The sequence below is a fragment of the Rhipicephalus microplus genome, chromosome 8, assembly GCF_043290135.1.
Source record: "Rhipicephalus microplus isolate Deutch F79 chromosome 8, USDA_Rmic, whole genome shotgun sequence".
NCBI classification, from domain to species: domain Eukaryota; kingdom Metazoa; phylum Arthropoda; class Arachnida; order Ixodida; family Ixodidae; genus Rhipicephalus; species Rhipicephalus microplus.
Genome location: NC_134707.1, coordinates 1,086,131 through 1,108,099, shown reverse-complemented (window position 1 = coordinate 1,108,099; position 21,969 = coordinate 1,086,131). Strand labels below are relative to the sequence as shown.

Here is a 21,969-nt window from a genome sequence, read left to right as displayed (position 1 = left end):
GGTCTACAGTAGCTAATGACGAAACGTGTAGGGAAGAGACGACCGAAAGCTTCTCGAGTGCGGCAGTGGCGGTTTTGTTAAGTGGCTCCGAAGAGAGCGGGCAACGCGAAAGTGCGTCGGCGTCTTGATGCTTGTTTCCCGACTTGTATGTGATCGTGAAGTCGCATTCTTGTAAGCGAAGAATCCAGCGACCAAGGCGGCCGGACAAGTTCTTGATTGTCGAGAGCCAGCACAAGGAGTGATGGTCCGTAACCACAGTAAAGTGGCGGCTGTGGAGATAAGGTCGAAACTTTTGTATTGACCATACGACCGCTAGGCACTCCTGCTCGGTGATGGTATAATTCTTTTCGGCAGGGGTCAGTGCACGGCTCGCGTATGCGACGACTTTCTCACGTGAAGATTTGTCTCGCTGTAGGATAATTCCACCTATGCCTCGACCACTAGCGTCTGTAAGCAGGAGCGTAGGAGCGGTTTCGTCGAAATGGCAGAGGACTGGTTCGGATGTGAGTGCACACTTAAGTTGGGTAAACGCCGCTTCACATTCAGGAAACCACACAAAGGTGACGCCTGATCCGAGCAACTTGTGCAATGGTGAAGCTATTGAGGCGAAGTCTCGAATGAATCGGCGAAAATAAGAAGCGAGGCCGAGAAAACTGCGCAAATCGTTGGCTTTTTCAGGACGCGGGAAGTGTTGGACAGCGGAAATATTGTCAGGATCGGGACGAATACCGTCCTTGCTTACGATGTGGCCTAATACTTTAATCGTCTTGCTCGCAAAACGGCACTTCTTGGTGTTCAGCTGAAGGCCTGCGTTTGCAAGGCACGTAAGAACTTCGTCCAGTCGTTGCAAGTGCTGAGGGAAAGTTGACGAGAAAATAACGATATCGTCTAAATAGCACAAGCAAGTCTTCCACTTCAAGCCTCGTAAAACAGTGTCGATCATCCGTTCGAATGTTGCTGGAGCATTGCAAATGCCGAATGGCATGACGTTGAATTCGTACAGCCCATCTGGTGTTGAAAACACTGTCTTTTCTTTGTCATCCTCGTGCATAGGTATTTGCCAGTAACCTGAACGCAGGTCTAGGCTTGAGAAGTACTCAGCACCTTGCAGTGAATCCAAAGCATCGTCTATGCGCGGCATGGGGTAAAGATCCTTGTGGGTAATCTTATTAAGTGCTCTGTAGTCCACGCAAAATCGCACGGAGCCATCTTTTTTTCTTACTAAAACAACAGGGGATGACCAAGGACTCGCGGAGGGACGTATAATGTTCCGTTTCAGCATATCGGCTACATTTTGTTCAATGATCTCACGCTCGGACGAAGAGACGCGATATGGTCGACGGCGTACGATGGAAGTGCCATCGGTCTGGATACGATGCCTAATAATGGACGTCTGTCCCAGAGGTGAGGAATGGGCATCAAACAATCTCCTATGCTTTTGTAGCAAGGCAAGCAACTCATCTGTCTGTGAAGAGGTCAGTTCTGGACTAATAGTCGCAGCAAGAACAGAAACGCTTGATGAACGTCCAGTAGAAAAAAGGTCAGAACACGCTGGCATAAGCGGGACAACGGAGACAGGTTGAGATTCAGAAACGCAAGCCATTGTGGTGCCTTTAGGAATGAGAATTTTCTCAGAAGTTTGGTTTGTAGCGTAGAGAAGTCCGGAGCCATTGTGGAACCGCGCTAGACCTGAAGCAAGGGCTATACCTCTTGCGAGACAGCGTGCAGATGGTTGGACAAACACGTCACCAGAGTTGATCACATTAGAAGTGATGACAACTATTCACTGACGACCAGCTGGTAGCTCGGTATCTTCAGCAGCGAGCAAGCGAGCGGGCTTGTCATCCGCATACAGGGCATAGTCAGTTTCCATCAAAGAACAACATTTTCTCGACAGCAGATGGAAGCCTTCGCCGTAGACAGAAAATCCCAGCCTAATATAAGCTGGTGGGCACACGAACTCAGCACAGCAAATTGCACAAAATGAAGAAGACCAGCTATGAAAACACGAGCAATGCAGATAGCGGCAGGTCTAATGGCATCCCGTTGAGCAGCGTGCAGTGTAGGTCCATCATAAGGGGTGGTGACTTTTCGCAGACGTGAGCACAAAGAACGATCAATCACAGATAAACAAGCACCAGTGTCTATTAAAGTGTCCACGTACACACCTTCTATTAAAACAGATATCGTATTATATGGACGCACTGGAGGAATTTCTGTCTTTTCGTTCGATGCAGCTTTTCCTCCAAAAGCTGCAGAGGTTAGTTTTCCGGGCCTTGGTTGGTGAATTGTGTGACAGGTCGCAATGGAGACGTGGAGCGGCGGAGGGGTGAGGGTGAGCGGCGTCTAGTAGAGCGGTAAGAACTGGTTGGCTCAGATGTCGCAGTTGGAGACGGTGAGTGACGTGGTGGCGGATCATAAGGACGACGTTGGAAAGCGTACCAGCTTGTCCCATCATCCCGTCCGTAGGTGTCGAATCCACGACGTTCGTCCTGCTGACGCTTCCGACAGACGCGTGAAATGTGGCCCCGGTAGCCGCAGTAATAACAGATTGGACGAGGCGGCCGCCACGGTGGGTGACAGGGTTGGCTAGGCGCATTCGCAGTCAACGAAGCCAGCGGGACAGGCGTCGAGTGTGCGGGCATCGGTTGTACGACTGGTGGTGATCCAGCGAGGACTTGTGCGTACGTCGGCTGGGGTCGAGGTACTGGAGAGTCTACATACGCTGGCCCAGTCATAGAGGCCAACTCCTCTTTGATAACGTCGCGCAAAGCACTGTTGGAGGAGGGAGGTGGACTCGGTGTAATTGAGAGGCCGAAAGATTGCAGCTCTTCCCGTATAATCGCCCGGATGATGGCACGCAATGAGGCATCAGTCGTGGTGGTGTTTTCAGCGCTGTCCGGCGGTAACCGTTGAGATACAAGTTCCTCTAGGCGTTGGCACGTGGCAACAACGTCAGCGACTGTAGTCGGGTTTTGAATGACCAAGGCATTGAACGTGACCGTGCCGATCCCTTTCAGTAGATGACGAACTCTCTCTGATTCAGACATGGACGTGTTGAAACGGTGACAGAGCAAGCACATCCTCTATGTAGGATGTGTAAGACTCACCGCATTGTTGCTTGCGAGCATCCAGTGTCTTCTTCGCGAGAGCTGAACGCAGCCCCGGGGTGCCGAAAATTTGGCGAAGCTATTGTTTGAAACGTGTCCAGTCCGTAATGTCCGTTTCATGATTGAAAAAACATGTTTTCGCTACGCCTGTCAGATAGAAAGAAACACGGCGAAGCTTGGTAGGGTCATCCCAGTTGTTAGTGGAACTCGCTTGATTGAACTGGTCCAACCAATCCTCCACATCTTCACCTCGAAGTCCGGCGAACGTGGGTGGCTCACGCTGGTGCGTGGTGATAATCCACGATGGATAGGCCGCGGTAGCCGGGGCCGTGGAGGTAGACGCAGAAGCGCCGTTTGGCTCGTCCTGAGGCATGTTACCGGACACCTGGCACAAACGACGACCTGAGCGGAGCTCCAGGAGGCAGATCGGGCTGGGAGAGGACGGAAGATCGTAGAGCACACTCCACCACTTGTGATGTAACGGTGAAGGCAACCTTTATTAGGCCCAGAAGACACGATGAAGCGACCACGCCCAAGGCACAGAACTCAGACAAGCCAAGTCCCCACAGCAGATGAAGATGACGATTACTCATGATGATGAATATGTGTAAAGAGAGTAGATGTGCTTAATGAATGCCTACACTATATATATATATATATATATATATATATATATATATATATATATATATATATATATATATATATATATATATATATTGTCACGGGCTAAGTAGATGCCTGAGGATGACGACGACGAAGTGCTGAGGGAAACGTGCTCGGACTGCAGCAACGTTGTACGCTTTTGCTCACCAGTATATTCATCGTGTATACTTTATTCCCCGTAACATCATTGGTGGAGGTGCGGGGTACAACTCGCTATACAGCCCCACGAGCTTGATCTTCGCAGCGGACGGCGCATTCCAGCTACCACGATGACTGACCAGGCTACTCAATGTCAACAAGGGCCGTCAGCCCCGCAACCGATCGTTGTGGTGCAACCTCGTGACCCAGGCCCATTCAATGGCACAAGTGGCATAGACGTCGATGACTGGCTGGTTCTATATGAGCGCGTCAGCAGCAGCAACCATTGGGATCCAACGCTTATGTTGGAGAACATCATCTTCTACTTGCATGGCACGGCAAAACTCTGGTACGAGACACATCAAGAAGAGTTGACCAGCTGGGACGTCTGTAAGCAGAAATTGCGCTATCTATTTGGGAAACCCATCGGATGTCAAGTGGCCGCAAAGAAAGAGCTTGCGACTCGTGCCCAGACATCCACAGAGCCGTACATCGAGTACATCCAGGACGTGTTGGCTTTGTGCCGCAAGGTCGACAAGGACATGCTCGACGAGGACAAAGTCGGACACATCCTGAAAGGAATTGCCGATGACGCCTTCAATTTTCCGCTGTGCAAGGACTGCTCGAAGGTGGAGTCGGTCATCGAAGCATGTCGTCGCTTCGAACAGGCGAAAAGTAGGCGCATAGTTCACCGATTTGACCGCCTTCCCAACACGGCGGCTACGTTCTCTTGCGAAGATTTGCCCACACTACATCAACCACCAGCGCCGAAAAACGCCACCAGAATAGTCCGTCGGGAACTCGGGGCTATGGCGCCCGTTATGTCTAGCGTCAGCGCGTCAGGACACAACCCCGATGCTGTTTCAATGATACAGGCCGTGGTTCGCCAAGAGATCGCGAATATGGGCATTTCGCCACCTCATCAAAATGCCCCTGCTACTTCCGGCTCGGCTCCAGTCGTTGCGGCTGTCACTCCGAACCGCACGTTCGCGCCACGACGAAACCCAGCTGAATGGCGCACTCATGATGATTGGCCCATATGTTTAACGTGCCATCGGATAGGTCACATCGCTCGCCATTGCCGCAGCCGTTGGACCTCAGAAACACAGTTAGCAAAACTGACGAACAAATCACGCAGATTAGTTATCGCTCCATACTCTTGCAGAAAATCCATGCCCAAAATGACCGGCCGAGAACAATTGGGCAGTACAAGGAATGATGCTACAAAAGCCGACGCGCAAATCTCAAGCCTGGTAGTGCACCTTCCTATAGGGGATACGAGGTGTCCTCCAGCGGTGATTAGTTGAGGGCCGTCCCACGTTGGCAGCACCTTGTGTAGACGGGTGGTCAATGAAGCACTCGTCACCGAGTAATCAGCTCCCGTGTCGACAAGCGCAGTCACCGGATAACACTCGACGGAAACGGTAATGGCAGCGGACGTTCTGTTGGCGGTTTCACAAACAGGCTTTAACGGTACGTCGTAAGGCAGCGGCAGAGGGTATTTGTCGGTTCGCGTGACAGCGGCCTCACCTCCGGAGGTCGCCGTTTTCAGTTTCCCCGGCGTAGGCTTGTGCCACTGACACCAGGGGACCCAAAGGCGGGTCGGGCGCGATGCGTTGATGTGGACGGACGGGGTGATGGTGACCGTGACTGTCGTCGCGGCGGGACAGGAGCGTGATGACTACTTTCCAAGTAATCCGCAATTTCTTGTGGGCGCTCACCATAGCGTGGATAACGTGCATATGGGTGGGATCCGCGTAGGCTTATTCGTCGGTAGTAACAGTCGCGGTACATGTCTCCAACTTCGCCACAAAGGTAGCACAAAGGACGATTGTCGAGTGCACGCCAGACGGTGGACTTTTGCGGGCCTGGACGAAAATCGGCCTGAGAAGGCAGGCGATGGGCTGGACTTGGAAAGCGTATGGGGGTCCCAGCAGGTGGATGAGCAAAATGTGCCGTCGACGGCGTAGAGACGCGTAAGGCATCCGCGTAGGAAAGCGTGGGAGGTTCGACTTGCGATGGTGGTGAGGAGTGAACGAACTGCCTGATTTCGTTACGAACGACGTCCGTAAGAGCAGCGCTACTGGGAGGGGACGCTGCATGAAATTTCCGAAGTTCTTCGCGTACAACTTGCCGTATGAGTTCTGTGAGGACCTCCCTGTTATCACCTCCTGGTACAAGCGAGCACGCAGTGGACATGGCTGTCTGACGCTCATACTGCGACAACCGCTGCCGAAGCATGCGCTCCATAATTGTGGCCTCACGTACGAACTCGGACACAGTCGTAGGAGGGTTGCGCACAAGGCCCGCTAAAAGTTGCTCTTTTACGCCTCGCATTAGCAGGCGCACTTTCTTGGCATGTGGGGGTCAGCCCGTCGAAACAATCGCGACATTTCTTCGGCAAACATGGCGACGCTCTCGTTCGGTACCGCGAAGAAAGTGCCTGTTCCGCTCTCTCTTTCCGTTCGGGGTTACTGAACACCTCGCGAAGCTGCCGATGGAATTCCTGCCAACTTGTGAATGAAGTTTCGTGGTTCTCATACCACACTCTTGCGCGTCTAAGAGGAGATATACACGTTCTTCAACTTACGGCGATTGTCCCAGTCGTTGATGGCAGCGACCCGGTCGAAATGGTCTAGCCAGTCTTCGACATCCTCACCGGCATCACCATGGAATGGATTGAGTGTGCGAGGCGTGTTGACGACACAGGGTACGCTAGCGAGTGGATCATGCTCGGTTTGGGTTTCGGATGTGGCAAACATTGTCCTCACGGAACTTGCCAAGGGGCCGTACTGTGGTGGTAGTCCTTGAAGGCGGCGGCTGCTTCGATAGATATCAGCAGACCCTGGTGCACTGGCGGTGGTTGCTTCTGGTTCAGGACCAGCAGGCATAAGACGCTGCAGTACAGTACCCAGCACGTCCGCCAGTCTGTCGCGAGAGGAAACTATAGGCAGGAACTTGAAGTGGAGGACTGTTTGCTTAGCCACAGCTGCCATTCTTCACTTCTTCGCTCTCGTCTTCTGCCACCAACACAGCGTGGCAATATATATATATAATACTGTATTCATAATTCCGTTTATCCTACACATTGTCATTTCATTTTATTTTCACAATTATTTACATCATCGTATTCTTGCTTCAGTTTTCTCTTTGATTTGTGGGGTTTAACGTCCCAAAACCACCATATGATTATGAGAGACGCCGTAGTGGAGGGCTCCGGAAATTTCGACCACCTGGGGTTCTTTAACGTGCACCCAAATCTGAGTACACGGGCCTACACCATTTCCGCCCCCATCGGAAATGCAGCCGCCACAGCCGGGATTTGATCCCGCGACCTGCGGGTCAGCAGCCGAGTACCTTAGCCACTAGACCACCGTGGCGGGGCTCAGTTTTCTCTTTTGTATGCCCGTTTGATCACCTTTTATTTTTCGTAATAAGATGTACTATTAAGTTTCCTTGTTTACCTTTTGCTAATTGTCAATATTTGCTTTCGTGTTATTGAAAGTCTTCTATTTGTATTTTTATATTGTAACAACTCAAATATGCTCTTCCTCATGGGATCGACAGTATCAATAAACAATAATGAATAATAATGTGATCACCTCCCTGACTAACCATAGTCATTTGTTGCTCTTGCTCCTCTGCTTTCTTCTCCGACGGAGCACCGCAGACTATCGCTCAGGCCGACCTTTGAGTAGATACCCGTCCCGCCCTCTTTCTCTCAGATGATAAAACTCGCAACATATAACGGGGGTAATGCAAGAACGAATTTTCATTTCATATGGCATGTCTGATTTATTGATATGTGGGGTTTAACGTCTCAAAACCACCATATGATTATGAGAGACACCGTAGTGGAGGACTCCGCAAATTTTGACCACCTGGGGTTCTTTGATGTGAACCCACATCTGCGCACACGGGTTAATTTCTCCTCCATCAAAAATGCAGCCGCCGCAGCCGGGATTCGATTCCACGACCTGCGGGTCAGCATCCGAGTACCTTATTAGCCACTAGACCACCGCGGCGAGGCCTTTCATGAGCATACCGCTCGGTGTGTAAAGAAAGTAGTTTAACACAAATAGCAAAAACGTGAAATTATATCTGTAGCTAATTCTAGATAGCACTATCGCCATTTTTTTTTCTAAACAAGAGGCATCGGGACAGCGTGTGGATCTCAGCCGAAAAAACAGATTTAATACAAGAGATCTCTGGAATACAATAGTTGTTGGGGTTCTAAACCGCGGTAAAATTATGAGGGACGCCGGAAACCACCCGGTGTTCCTTAACCAAGTAGGCGGGCCTGCAGGAGCACTTCGCCTCCGGGATTCGATGCCGCGCCTTAGGGTCACCACTGCACTGCCGAGGCGGTTTCTTGCAATAAAAGCAGCCACTTCGGACTTTCACAAGGGTCATCAGTGACAAGTGGGTTAAAAAGGTTTGACTGAACACTCCTGTAACATCTGGGTACTGCCGCATTTTCTGTATTTTAGCGACAGATTTGTAGGAAAGTTTGGTCACTAATAGCAAACAGTCTGCAAATTTTCATATCACGAAATAGAGGAACAGCTTTGGTATTTGCCTTGGGCCGAATATACAGGTTCGCGCTCGCAGTACGAAAGTTCTTGACCGGACGTAGTTGCTGGTGTCACCACAAAGCTTGTGAAGGTGACAACTTGGGCTCGTAGGTTACGGATCGTTATACGGCGTAGCGCTAATGACGACACGGACGCAAACTGAGGAGAGCTGCGCTGCACTAACAATCGATTTATTGACAGGACAGGGTATGTGTGGCTCATGTGTAGTTTGTTGGGTGAGTAGTTGAGCCAGATCTATTAAATCAGCGTTGCTTCAACAGTCGTGGCCGAAACAGCCAACGTAGCCGCATCCAATCCGTTTTATTTGTGACCTAGTTGATTTTATATCGTGGTTTTCCTCTAGAATTGCATCTTCTTGGGCATTTTAGTATACCTACTCAAACACCTAATACTGTACGGCAAAACTCGAATGAAGAAAATAAGATGCCGGCTTTCTTGTCCGTCCTTTTGTGCTTTTTTTTCTCGAGTTTAGTACCCTTCTCTCGCTCCAAGACGGCATATTATTTATCATGGGAGACAAGTGAAATCAATGCACCTCGAAGCAGAGGAGGTTGTCTTAACGGCCCGGCATGGAAGATAAACCACCTCATTTCTTGAAAGGTACCACCTCCCCCCCGTACAATCCTTCACATGATTCTTTCAGGAATCTATAAAACTGTTTTCCTACCTAAATGACCCACTTAATGGCGGATGCACCGCGGTCTATTGCGCGAAATTACTAACGATCAATTAGCCCACCAACGAATAAAACTAGCTACGACACTTGGGAAAAAAAAAGACCTGAAGCAATGTCGGGGCTTTTTTTTTTCTTAGTAAAAGGCCACTGTGTTTCCACACAACTCGGGTGGCAACTTGCTGTAAGATTCCCTGATCATGTACCGATATTTCTGGCTCAATTCTTAGGACTATAGTAACACATGCATTATCGTTGTGTTCTGAAGTTCACCGCTGCAGCTAAACCGCACTCTCGGAGATTATTGCGCTACTTTTTCCCTTATCATTTGCGAAACCTGCGGTGAATTTGGGTCCCAGGTCACGAAGGGATAGTACTGAATGAAGTTGTGGACAAAGGACTCCCTTGCAGGCCCAGTCTTTGCTCTCTTTCTTTTTTTTCTTTTCCAGTTACGGCGTTCGTCACTGCAGCCAGATTTAGAAAGTATGGTTTTTATCATTACTTACTCCAAGTGTTGCTTCATCGCCAGGTTTTCGGCACATTCAACACCCTTGGAGCCAAAAATGGTGTGAAACAAGGGAGACAGAAGCAGCAATGGCAAGACTGTGATATTCAGCGCTCATGTGTGTCGTGTCTTTTGCGGGAACGTCTTACGCTGTTACTTTTGCTTCAGTATCATGTACCAGCTAGGCCCAAACGAAGTTTTAAAGAATGCCAATTCAAAATTTATGCATTCCCGGAACTGGCCTGGTGATCTATCCTTCATACTCCTCTTGCAATGAGGTACTGCCGACGTTTTTCCTCCCTCAGAAAGTGAACGCAGTTGTAATAGTAATACGAAAACTTGGTCTGCCATTTGCTTCCAGTGTACGGTTGACATTTTGGACTTGTGACATTCGGACGAAAATGTATGAAGTGCTACATGCACACATGTGAATCTAACAGACTTATTCGACACACCAGCCGTGAATAATTTCAACGTAATTTCAATTTCGGCGACTCTGTATACTGCACAATAAGTGCCGTGAAGTGCGCTCTATCAGAAAGGCGATCATGCATTCCGCCGGCAGGAAGCCAAGCGGAAAGAGGGTTCCGTCACCACCATTTTCATTTGTTCGCGGGAAGTGACGCAAACTCACTCGCTTCCGGTGGCGGCTCAACACCGCATTGCACTCGTGTTGAGGCGATACTGCGTCGTTCACTTAGGAGTCTGTGAGTCGATGTTTTCGTTTCCTTCCTAATTCACTGCTGTAGAATGCGCGCATTTTCTTCTGTGTACATATCCATGCCCCTTTTTTTCTTTCTTTTAAAAGAGGGAGAGAGATTAATCACAGTGTCAGTGAGCTATTTCGCAAACTTGAAGATGAATTTTTTTACGTATTGTTACTTAACAATACGTAAAAGAATACGTTGATGAAACCTGGCGGTGCTTTACTAAGTTCAGATCCAGCGTATCAACTTTGACATCATTGTTAAACAGCAGTCGTGCAGCATTTCAGCGATAGTGCTTCACTGCTTTGAGGTGTGTGTGATCGCAGTGAGGAACATCCTTGGAAACGTTTCGGCGCGCACGCAATAGACGAAAAAACGAGAGGTGAGAACTTAAACGGGCGTGACAACTCAGTTATTTGAAGGAACTACTAGAAAAGATAACTCCTTCAATAAACTGAGTTGTGAGTTCGCGCCCGTTTGACTTTTCACCTCTCGTTTTTACAGCGAAAACTGTTATGAGATCACAACTCGGGACACCGCCGCTGCCGCCGCCGGTGTCCGTACCACATCGTGCGTAAAATTAAATATTCCACCCCTGAGCTACGCCCCCCCCCCCCTTTTCTTTTGCTTTATTGCCTGTTTCCAGGCATCATGTACATGAACGATGTCGTAAAGGTCGCGAAAAGAAGTGATGACAGTCCTACTAAACAGAAACTAGCTTTAAAATTCCTTGAGAGCTGTCAGGGGTTCCGCCCCTCGACAACCACTCAGGAACAGACTCCTGTGTATTCGTAAGTTCCACAAATTTCGCTATGCACTCTCGAAAGTACATTCTTGCGGGTTGGAGCATTGGACGGCCCACTCGTTACGATATTCGCATTGTGCGACGACTGGTTGTTCTTTCGCTTTCTTTAAAACGATTTTTAAGTCGTATTAACGCGATTTATTTCCCGACATCAAGCCTGACGAAGGCAAGTTTGCCAACAAGTCACAAGCACCAACGTAGCTCTGGGGTCAGATGCACAACCCCTGAGCTACGTGAGATACCTCGTTAGCAAGTGCACGGCTTCTCAGCAAGAGCATTTACTCACCATGCTCACCTGAGCCCCGAGCGTTCGTTTACTATGTTCACTGTGTTTTTCCAAGGTTGGTTTACTAATTGTTTACGCCCTCGTTCTCAGTTTGTGTTTTGGAGAGCTCATCTATGACGCAAAAAGGATTTATGTTGGCAAGGAGAGCAGTGCATATTGTGTATGATGATAATCGCAAAATGTGTACTGTTGTGGGTCGGAGGAAGGAGGAAGTTCGCTGCTGATGGCATCCCACCGCTGCCACCAGTTGTTAAAGTTCGGAAGGAAGGACGCTGGAGGATACGAAAAACAAAACATGTTTATGGCACTATTTACACATATTTACAGAAAGGAAAAGTTAGTGGTTTCACAAACCACAAGCGTGGTGGTTGAACGCTACACAGTTCAGAGCGACGTCCAGCACTCTGCGGCGTCGTTTTATGCCCTGTTGGGCTCCTCCTCTCCGAGTGGAACACCAATCACACATACACAGGTGAGGGGGACGAGCATGCACGGTCCACGTGAACGCTGTACTGCAAGGTGGCGCCAGCAGGGCTCTTCCTCGTCGTGTGTGTGCCGCTAGTCGAGAGTTCCCACGATCCTGGCAGCATACTTCAAAGGGTCCGCCGCACAGATCGCCCAATTAGCGGGGCGATCTTCGGTGGCCGCCGCGGTCTTTTCCAGGAAGATGCTTTCTTTGATGTCCTCCCTCGTCGTGGCGTCGTGGCGACACGACGTCTCATCCTCCGGCTAGCAGGGACAATGTCTGGCGGGCACAGGCAGCCGGCCGGTCGTCTACTTGATTGGGGATTAAAAGGAGCGCCGCTCTCCTGTCAGCTCTAGTGCCGGTCACGCCAGCTTCCTCCGTCGCCCGATGAGTCGCTGAGGGCATCAGTCACCGCTTCTGCTCGAAGAGACGACAAAAGGGTCCGCATTTGAAAGACGGGAACTCGCCTTTGCTTGCCGCATGGTCTGGATAATTGCTCAAATCTTCGACAGCGTCTGTCATACTGGGCGCCGAAGGGATTGAGAGCCTTCCCAGTGGACCGACTTGCGCACAATGGCGTCTGCCCAGACGAATTTCCAGGCCAAACTTAACAGTACTTTAGATCACGCTGGCCCCCAAGAAAAAAGCGTCTCATAAATCCGATTTGAGAACATCTGCAGGCTGTACCTTGATGATAATGGGAATGATGATGATGGTGAAATAAACATTTATTTTTCGAAACAGTGTGCCCGAGTTTGTGAGCACGAAGTCATCCTAGGTGGGAGGGTCCCTTATTCCAGGAATTCTCTGGCCGCAATCGCCCCCCGGGCCCTGGCGACAAGTCCTCGTTGGTCGTCTAGGTCACGTGCGGCAATCTTGGCCTCCCATGTGTCGGCTAGGGGGCCGATACGTGCAGTCGTTGCGGGCTTGGTATTGGCATCTTCGTGGCGCCACGGTCACTCGACTAGTAGGTGGGCCAGTGTGTCTGGCACGTCGCATATCGGCCTGTTGTAGGCGTATAGCGTTGGGTAGACTCTATGCAGTAGGGTGCAGTGTGTATATGTGTTAGCTTGAAGTCTCCGAAATGCTGCGGCCTCCTCTTTAGTCAGCTTGGGGTGAGGTGGCGGGTACACCCTGCGAGCTAGACGATAGTGTTGTAGGATGGCGTTGTATGTCGGTTGTACGGTCTCCACTACTTCTGCAGCGCTGGCAAACCACGGGTCAAGCGAGGCGCTGAGGAAGGCCCGGTTGACGTGACCGCGGGCCGTGGCGTGAGCCGCTTCATTTCCCTCGAGCCCCTCGTCCCCCGGCACCCATACCACGCAAATGTAAGGAAGCGGAGTTCGCCTCTTTCTCAAAATTTTGAGAGCTTCTGCGGAGACGGGGTTTACGATAGGGGGCCAGGCAAGGCTGGTGTGCCTCGCATGGGCTCCATATTCTACGAAGTTTTTGTTGAACCAAGACTGCTTTTTTGTTGCCAACAGTGGTCTCTCTTGAACTTCAGCAAGTTGCCGACGCTGCTTGTGAGTGCCTCAAACCTCTTTATTCTTGAGGAGCTTTGCAAACTTCAACTCTTGCTGAGCGGGGGAACGCCGCCTCGTCAGCCCTAACGCCACCGGTACCGGCGCCCGGCTCGCGCTTCGACGTGCGTGCACAAGTTCATTCGGCAACGCAATGACGTACATGGTGAGTGGCACGGATTTACCTGCCACAGAATTTAACCCAGAAGAATGGAGTGTAGTCCTGAATGCCCGACAATGCTCACCTCGACAGCAGTCAAAAGAAACTGAAGGAACGCAGTCGAGTAAAGCGGCGTCAGCTGCCGAAACGCCAGCACGCAAAACGGAATCACCGCCCAGCGTTTTCTCAAAGCTCGACCACACAGCTGTGGCGCGTCCTCGCTTAAAACGACTGCCACGGTTGCCAGTCGATGACTTCAAGATTGTCTTTCGTCCGAGTGCGGGCGTTGATCTGGCCCAATACAACGATGGAGAGTTACGAGCGGCTGTAGTCGCCAACAGCGGACTGCACTCTGTGGTTGCCGACGAAGATCTTGTGTGCACCAATCTGGCCAAGAATATTTTCACCGTGTTTACATCTTGCGCCGACCGAGTTGCCAACTATGCAAAAATACGAGAACTCACGTTACGTGGTAAAAAAACTGGGATTTCATGCGTACATAGCTCCCCCGGACGGGGCACGGGCAAGGATCATCTACCGCGCTTGGAATGGTGAATCACCTCAGGACTTGCTTCAAGAATTACGTCGGGCGAATCCCCTTCTACCAATAGTCCAAGCAAGGGACATGGGTCGTACCTCACGCTCAGTGCTCATTCACTTCATGGCTGAGGAGCTTCCTCCGTCAGTAAAAATGTTTGGCATCCTCTACGCCGTTTTCAACTTTCGACCGAAGGTGGAAGCGTGCCTAAACTACAGACAAGTCGGCCACCGACGAGATGTATGTCCTTTGCCAAATCGCCTCACTTGCTCAAGCTGCTGACAGAAACACCCGGAGGACTATTGTTAATTTATTTGATAGAAAACATGCATTTGTTTGTATTCTCCACCACTCGAATAAGGACTGTTTATATTTCTATTCTTTTATTCACACTTCTAGCAGTTCCTGTTCGACTATGGTACCCGTGTAAGATAACACGTGATGTTGTAATTTACTGCGTACTGTACTTGCGGTATGTTTCTGCTTTGCTGCCAGGGTGGCACGACCAAGTCAGGCTTTTACTTAGCCTTTAGTCGTGTCCCCCAAGGCAATCTTGTTCAATTTTGCCTTGAATAAAGCAAACCAAACCAAACTATGCCTGCACTCCGCAGTGCGTTATCTGTGGGGACTCTCACAAGACGGGTGACAGGGCATGCAAGCAACGCTTTCAGCGTGGCTTCAGCCGTCTCTCTTGGCCACGACAAAGGCCGCAACAAGACAACCAGCAGGAGCAGCCCGAGTTCCAGCTCGAGAAGGAGTTTTTTCAAGCATCGACGATAGAAATTGTAGCAGCAGAAGCAAGAGTCCTGGACGAAACCGTAGCAACAGAAGCAGGAGTCCTGGACGAAACCGTGGCAGCAAAAGCAAAAGCCCTGGACGAAGTGCATCACAAAGCCGCGACTTTAGCACCAAACCCGGAAAGGTGAACTGGGCAAAGCATGCCTCCTGCTCCTGTTGTATGCTCTCTGACGCTAAAGCAAATTCTAAAACTCAGAAGACTATCGAACGTGTAATGCGAGAGAATCAAGAGTTAAAGCAACAGTTGGCTGTGGTGCTGGAACGTTTAAGTACACTTACAGCTGCCCCACCCGCGTCTTCTCCACCCCTATCCATCTCCCCCTCTATCATAGAGCCTGATATGGCAGCAAGGTCAGGGACCGATATTATAGATTCCTCTCCACAGCCAGCAAAAAAAAGGGGGGGGGGGGGCAGAGCAGCCCGAGTCATCGGAGGATGATTTTAAAAGCACCAGTCAAAAAATTCGGAAAGAACAACGGTAACTCAAACAAAGGGTTAATTTAGGCTTTACGCAAATTGCTGAACGCTTCAATAAGATAGAGAGTATTCTAGACGTGTTAGTTGCTCGGCTCGAATGTCTCCCACAATCTCAACCCTGTCCAGCGCCTTCGCAGCCATAATCCCCTCCGTCACCCTTGCCTCATCTTTAACCTTCTTCACTCTGCATATGGCAATGGAATTGCCGTGGATTAAGAAACAAGAGCGACAACCTCTCACTTTATATACAGCGGTCTACACGGGCCCCTGATGTCATCTCCGTACAGGAGCCTTTAAGAGCTTGCAAACTCCTCGGCTATCAGCTGTACATTCGCATCCTAGCTCCCCATGGGCTACCACATATATACAGAGGAATATCTCGTTTATAGCGCATGATCTTTCCGATCTTTACAGTGACTGCCTTCTTCTTGAACTTCTCCCACGTCGTACAGGACAAGGCACATATTTTATTTTGAATATTTATTCTCATCCTAGAGATGGCCTCACTGCTGTTTTTGAAGCAATCGATAGGGCCATCCAAATAGCAAACTCTGCTTCCATAGTTGTAACGGGTGACTTTAATGCCCCGCACGTAGATTGGGGTTACAGGAGAAACACTCGGAAGGGCACCAGCCTTCTTCAATACATTCAGCGAAACAGGGGCACTCTAGTTACTGACTGCATGCCACTAACACGAATTGGCAACAGTGTGAGCAGAGATACCACCCCTGACCTTACTTTCACTAAAAATGTGCGACAAGTTAACTGGACACACAGTGGGGTCAACCTCGGCAGTGATCATTACATCCTAACAATTACACTGTCCCATGCCAATTTTCGTCCACAGTTTCATTTAAAACCTATTGTTGACTGGGACAAATTTCACGAAATCCGAGACCGAAACCCGCAAAAAAGAAATTCAAGACCACAAAGTCTGGGCGTCTCAGCTTAAAGAGGATGTAGCTCTTAGCGAAAAAGTAGCCCCAGCAGCACATATCCACGATCCAGTAGACAGAAGGCTACTCCACCTATGGGAGGCCTATCAGAGCTTGGAGAAACGATGGCTCAAGCAAAAATATAATCGCAAACTAAAGCGCAAAATGTCACAAACACTCCAGCTTGTAACTGAACACGCGGCCGAACTTTCATCGCAGCAATGGAACCAGATATGTAACCGACTCGACGGTACTCTACATATGAAGAACTCTTGGTTCCTGCTTCGCCATATGTTAGATCCATGCACCTCGCGATATGAAAGTAATAAGCGAATTACGAAACTCTTGTTTGAAGTAGAAAAACAAGGGCAAGACGTTGAAACTGCTCTTAAAACTACGTATTTCCCTGGCCCAAGGCGAGAATCGTTACCTACCTACAATAGAGCTCCCAATGCATACTTGGATGCACCAATTGCAGAGGCGGAAGTTTGGGCTGCCCTAAGGAAACTTCGCACCACACCTGCTCCAGGACTATATGGAATTACTAACAAGACACTCCGAAATTCGGACTCCAAGTCAGTGGCAGCTCTTACCGATTATATGAATCAACAATGGGAGCAGAGCACGCTGCCCCAGGAATGGAACTCAGCTAAGGTGACTTTCATACCCAAAGATAATAAGCCGTTAGACCTTAATAATTTGAGACCGATCTCTCTTACCTCATGTACAAGAAAACTGATGGAGCATGTAATTCTCAATCGTCTTAATCGCTACATGGAACAAGAAAAACTGTTTCCCTCCACCTTGTACGGCTTCCGAGCGGGACTCTCCACTCGGGATGTCATGCTGCAGCTTAAGGAGGACGTGCTGAATCCTACTTCTCCAAACATCACCAGAGCCATCCTTGCATTGGACCTGACTAAGGCTTTTGATAATGTTTCTCACTCCTCGATTTTACAATCTCTTAGTGAACTAAACGTAGGCTCTCGCACGCACAGGTATGTCTCTGCCTTTCTCAGCAATAGGTCCGTCCGCCTACAGTTAGGCACTTTCAAAACCGATTCCTTCACGCTAGGTAGCAAGGGAACGCCCCAGGGATCGGTTTTGTCCCCGTTCCTTTTTAACGTTGTTCTCATACCGCTAGCGCGGGAACTTGCCAAACTTTCTTCCATCAATCACTCCTTGTACGCGGATGACATCACCATCTGGGTCAATCGAATCGGAGCTTCAGTTGGCCGCTGACATTGTTGTTAAACACGCCAACAATATTGGGATCACCTGCTCGGCGGCTAAAGCGGAACTTCTAGTAATTGACTTTAAAAAGCAAGATACATGTCACATTCAAGTCATGCTTGATGACACCCCTATTCGCAGGATCAATAAAATCAATATTTTAGGCCTTGATATTTCCGACAATGGTTCGAACGCTGACACCATAAAGTTAATCCGCACCTCAGTTCATAATACAGCTTCCCTCATTAAGCGCTTATCCAATCGTCATCGCGGCATGAGGGAAGCAGACACACGCCCCCTCATACAGGCCTTTTGCCCATGCAGAATTACCTATTCTATCCCTTACCTCTATCTCTCACTTACGGAGATCGAGCAACTTAACAGACTCATTCGTAATGCCTATAAAACTGCGCTCCATCTCCCTAAATCAACAGCCACGGATAAACTACTTCAACTTGGGGTGCACAACACTCTGGGAGAGCTTGTAGGGGCGTATCTTTTCAGCCAATATCAAAGACTATCACTCACAGAAACAGGACAGGTACTCCTGCGCCGACTTGGAATCAACGTTCCTGGTCACACCACGGCCACGCACGCAGTTCCCGTCACTGTTAGCAGCAACCTATTAATCCCGCCACTCCCCAAAAATATTCACCCAGAACACAATCGGGCGCGACGGGAAGCTCGAGCCAAGTCCCTTCAGAAGCGCTTCCCTCCTAATTTTCCCGCAGCTTATCTAGACGCGGCCGAATATGTAGATCATCGAGCTTTCGCGGTAGCCGTCGTAGATGAATCTCAAAAACTGGTCGCTAGTGCGTCCCTTCCAAATTCGACAGAATCCCTGGAAGCAGAGGAGGCGGCAATTGCTTTAGCCATTGTTCACTCCTCCGCTGAGTGTATTTTTTCCGATTCAAAAACTGCAATTCGTAATTTCGCCACTTTCCGAATTCATTATCCGACTGCTAAAATTCTTGAATCATCTCTTCCGCCTGATCGCCTCATCACCCTCCTCTGGGTCCCTGCGCACTGTGGACACCCAGGCAACGCGGCCGCTCACACCCAAGCCCGAGCACTCGCCAACCGGGCTCACAGCGACCTGCCTTCGCTTCGAGGTGCCAGGGATCGACCCCTCAGCTATCACGATATCACGCTATTTTACCGAAATTCCCGCCTAACGTATCCTCCACCACATAAATCTTTTTCCAGAAGTGACCAGGCTTTGTGGCGCAGACTTCAAACGGCAACAGTGACGACTCCTTTTCTTCTCTCCCTTTTTACACATGGCGAAACCTCTCCTCATTGCAGCTTATGTCCTAGCACTAGAGCCAACTTCCAGCACATATTTCTGAATTGTCCAAACAAACCCAAGCCCCCGTGGCAAGGGTCAGAACACCAGGAGCGATGGGAGGCTGCTCTGCGCAGCTCGCAACGGGGTTTACAGCTCCGGACAGTGAGCTGGGCCAGAAGGGTCGCCGAAGCACAGCAGTGTCCGGCCACCTAAAGCGGCCCGAGGGCTCATCGTCATCCTGATTCCACTTCCCCTACCACACCCCCCTCAAATGATTCCGTCGTGAATCAATAAAGTTGATTACCTACCTACCTACCTACCTACCTACCTCTGCGGAGATTCGGCCTCGTGTGTTATTGCGGACAGCGGATTGGGAATCTGTGAAAACTATGACCGCGTCCTTACCAATCGTAGTGGCAAGGGCGATCGCTGCTTCCTCGGCAGACTCGGAGCTCCGCACCCGTAGGGTGGCGGATGCCATCTGTTGCCCTTCTGCGTCGACCACACTTAAAGCGTAGGCGTTTTTGCACGGGTATTTAGCCGGGTTGACGTAGCGAGCGTCTGGATCATGCTGGTGTCTTCTGCGGATGGTGTCGACTTGAGCGCCCCGCCGCGGTGGTCTTGTGGCTAAGGTACTCGGCTGCTGACCCGCAGGTCGCGGGTTGGAATCCCGGCTGCGGCGGCTGCATTTCCGATGGAGGCGGAAATGTTGTAGGCCCGTGTGCTCAGATTTGGGCGCACGTTAAAGAACCCCAGGTGGTCGAAATTTCCGGAGCCCTCCACTACGGCGTCTCTCGTAATCATACGGTGGTTTTGGGACGTTAAACTCCACATATTAATCTATCAAATCAATCGTGTCGACTTAAGCGATTCATCTTTCCTGATGGTACTCGGGATGCGTGTTACGCGGTACTTGGGCGATGCTGAATGATTCTCGCAGATATGGCGGCATCTTCTCTTCGCGGTCTGCCTCGCAGATGTATCTCTCGCTGTAGCCCAGGCGCTCAAGGACTGATCTGCCCATCGTCGTAAGCTTAAGCCTCTCGAGTTGGCTGGTCCGTTGGGCTTCTACCAGCTCTTGCCAGGTGTCGTGTATACCCATTTTTAAGAGTCTGGTGTTCGATGCCATTGGAGGTAGCCCCATGGCGAGCTTGGTAGCTTTGCGGATGAGCACATTCAGCTTGTCGAGTTCGGGTGTCTTGAGAGCAAGGTACGGGGTTCTATAGGTAATTCGGCTGGTTAGAAGAGCCTTCACAACTCTCAGGGTATCGTTTTCCTTGAGGCCACCGCGTTGGTTTGCGACTCTCCTATAGTGAACTAGAAGACTTCTAGTGGCGCGAGCAGCGAGGCGTGAGTGAGCCATTTTCATACTGACGCCACGAGGTGGCGCCACTGCAACTTTTCATAAGACGAGATCTCGCGGCATTGTTTAGAATTTTGCTTGTTATTTCGCGTTTTTCAGCTCATTTATCGACTCCATTCGAAGAATACATCCTTCTCACTGGTGAAAGCCCACACGTTTTAATGGCTAGCGTTGTTAAACATTTAAAAGACGTGTACGAAGGCCACGTCACTATTAAAGCGCGAAGAATACCGCATTCCGATTTTCGTGCTGTCAGCGAAACTTTGACTTCGAGAGCAATTTTTTTTGTTATAAATGCCACCAAACAAGGACGTACCATTGTGATGACGTGCAAAGCTAACTGTTCGCATGACCATAGGCGTGCGCACGAGTCCCCCCTGCCGCCGCTAATGACCTAATGGGCGCAAAATTTTCCCCATACTTTTACTCAGTCGAACCTTTTCCATCATTGTTTAAACGACGCGGTTATGGCCACGAAAGTTTTTGACGATTATGGCGGTTTTATTTAGGCGTAATTATGAAAAATGACACCACAGCCATGTTCATATGAAACCACACTTCAAGAATTTATTGACAACTTACTTCACTACAAAAATAGTAACAGGAAACATCTTGACCGTGATGATCAACAGCTTTCATGTACACACTCATTTAGCACCTGCTCAACTTCAAATGCTTTGATGCCTGCCGCCTTTTGTCGTTAGCTCGATTGATACTTTTCGTAAAGAAATGCAGGCGTGTCGTTAAGTAAAATGCAGTTACGTCAGTAGCTATGGCTTCAGCGTGTTCTGGGCATCCAAGCGTAGTTTGCTGCTTTTTGACAATGTCTAACACATCGAGCACGCTTTCAGAGTGCAGCTTTAAAAGGCTAAAGCAGGTTGTGAATGACTCCTCGAGGTCGGCCACAAATTTGCACAGCTTGCCTGCAGGATAAAGTAACCCGCCATTGTCCTTCAAACGGACAAGCTCAGCCATATTCAAATCATCAGCTGCCTCCTTGGTGAGCAAAAGAAGGTTAATGTACTCTTCACAACCAGTTTTTAGAATGCACTTTCTTACGACATAACCGGCAATGTAAAAGATTAGTCTGCGATCGCTTGATGCCACAACAACAGGAGAATGATCTGGCGCAGCCTTAGTGAGTAAGGCATCTGCGGCATCTAGGTTTCCATCATCGAGAAACCTGTCAATCAGCTTCTGCCTCCCAGTTCAAGTGTTCTGCTCACCAGCATCTGCATTCAAGAGTAAACTGAGAACAGCAGGCTAACAGTTCCCCCTTTAAACAGAGTGCGCGAGATTGCTGAAGCTGAGACAGTTCACTGTAGCAATGAACTGCTGAGGTGTCGGGTGGGTATTGCACCCCGACGACTGTCTAACGATGCCAAAGAGATGTTCGACAGGGGCTCAACCTGCTCGTCATCAAATACTTGAAACCTACATTTTCAGTCAAATACTTCAACAGCGACAAGGTACTTGATAGTGTTACTCGTAGTCCAATCGCTGTAGACCGACTGAGAAAGCCCCTTTGCCCATTTGTGTGGCGTTCCCACTCTGACAAAAAGGTTAGAAAAGAGTTTAGCTTCTCAGCTGATCGAGAGTTGGGGCGGAGTGCTTGAGCTGGAAAGCGCGATGTCATGACTTCTATAACACCATGTATGGTCCTGCAAAAGAATGTTTCAGTGAGCTTTATGCGCAGCTAAGAAAGC

General features: G+C 49.6%; 2 protein-coding genes across 3 annotated transcripts in view; both read left to right on the top strand.

Annotated features, from left to right (window-relative positions):
- LOC119163932 (isobutyryl-CoA dehydrogenase, mitochondrial) overlaps positions 1 to 21,969 on the top strand; it is a 238,386-nt gene that overhangs the window by 127,940 nt on the left and 88,477 nt on the right. The gene's annotated exons all lie outside the window — the stretch shown is intronic.
- LOC119163933 (glycoprotein 3-alpha-L-fucosyltransferase A) overlaps positions 9,696 to 21,969 on the top strand; it is a 31,823-nt gene continuing 19,549 nt past the window's right edge. Inside the window, exon 1 of the mRNA XM_037416009.2 lies at positions 9,696 to 10,394. The gene's annotated coding sequence lies outside the window, so the exon portion shown is untranslated. The remainder of the gene's footprint in view (positions 10,395 to 21,969) is intronic.